Source organism: Haliaeetus albicilla, chromosome 12 (assembly GCF_947461875.1).
Source record: "Haliaeetus albicilla chromosome 12, bHalAlb1.1, whole genome shotgun sequence".
NCBI lineage: Eukaryota > Metazoa > Chordata > Aves > Accipitriformes > Accipitridae > Haliaeetus > Haliaeetus albicilla.
In genome coordinates, this window is record NC_091494.1 from 29,179,224 (window position 1) to 29,180,544 (window position 1,321).

Sequence of the window (1,321 nt, forward strand, 5' to 3'; positions counted from 1 at the left end):
CAGGGGACCAGTGCAGTGGTTTCAACTCTCTGCAGCACCGGAGCTCTGGCAGGTAAGAAGAGGAGTTGTGTGCAGTGGGGCCGGTGCCCCTCAGCTCCCTCTTCGTTCCTGACTGTTAGCTGTGCTGGGAGAGAAGCAGCCTGTGACGAGATCCTGGGTGAGCGCCAGGGGGAACAGCACAGAGGCACCACAGCCAAGCCTGACGGCACATGCTCTGTCCTGGTGAAAAGTCCACCAGTCGAGCGTGAATGACTCCTGTCCGTATGAGCTGGTGGTATCCTTCCAGAGTGCGAGGGGAACGTGGCTGGTGACAAATCAATCTCAAAGCCAGGCTCGAGTCCTTTGGAGGCGCTGAGCCGCTCCGGGGTCACTCTCCCGTGTTCCTTCCCGGGAAGGAGCGTGGGGCTCCGCCGGTCAGTCATTTTCTGCTGTGAATGCTGAGACCTATTTCCGAAAGGTCCCTGGAGCTGAGCCCAGCTGTCGGGAGAGTGGACCAGTCCCAAAAGGCAAAAGCTGGAGGCTGGCTCCTTCTCTGCCATGTCAAGAAGCAGGTTAAAAAGGTGTAGGTGTCAGGAGCAGGAGCAGGAGCAGGAGCAGGAGCAGGAGCAGGAGGAGAAGCAGCAGCAGGAGCAGCGGCAGCAGTGGCAGGATCGGCAGCAGCATGCTGACGAGGTGGCCGAGTGGTGAAGGCGATGGACTGCTAATCCATTGTGCTCTGCACGCATGGGTTCGAATCCCATCCTCGTCGGTCAGCCCAACAATGGTCAGAGTTTCTGAGTGTGAGCAGCTCGATGTGTGCCCCCAAGTAAGCCTTTGTTTTGAGATGAGAGTGGCCTGCAAAGAAACTTGCAAGGGTTTGAAGTGGCTCAGGACACACCTCAACCTCTTCTGTCTCCACATAGGCAAGAGGAACAAGAAGGGAGAGGACGAAGATCCAGGGAACTCACAGGATGGTCAGCCTCTCCGCAGTCCCTGGGAAGACGATAGAGCAAAACATCTTGGAAGTAGTTTCCAAACATAGGTAGCACAGGAAGGTGGTTGGGAGTAGCAAGCATGGATTTACAAAGGAGAAGTCACGCTTAACCAAGCTGGTAGCCTTCTACAGTGAGGTGACTAGCTTGGTGGGGAAGGGAAGAGCGGTGGATGTTGTTTACCTTGCCTTCGGTAAGGCTCAACCAGCCATGGGAACGAAAAACAAAATAGGCGTCAAGCACTTCCAGTCACAGAACATTTCAGGTAAGGTATTTTGCTATGGGAGACATTGCTCTTATCCGTTCACAGACTCTCAGAATCGTTGGGGTTGCAAGGGACCTCCTGAGAT

The 1,321-nt window shown here is 55.1% G+C and overlaps 1 non-coding gene across 1 annotated transcript; it reads left to right on the forward strand.

The window, feature by feature from the left end:
* Window positions 1-666: 666 nt before the first annotated feature.
* TRNAS-GCU (transfer RNA serine (anticodon GCU)) lies at window positions 667-748 on the forward strand. Its single transcript has one exon. It is a non-coding gene; the product is annotated as a tRNA-Ser (tRNA).
* Window positions 749-1,321: the final 573 nt, after the last annotated feature.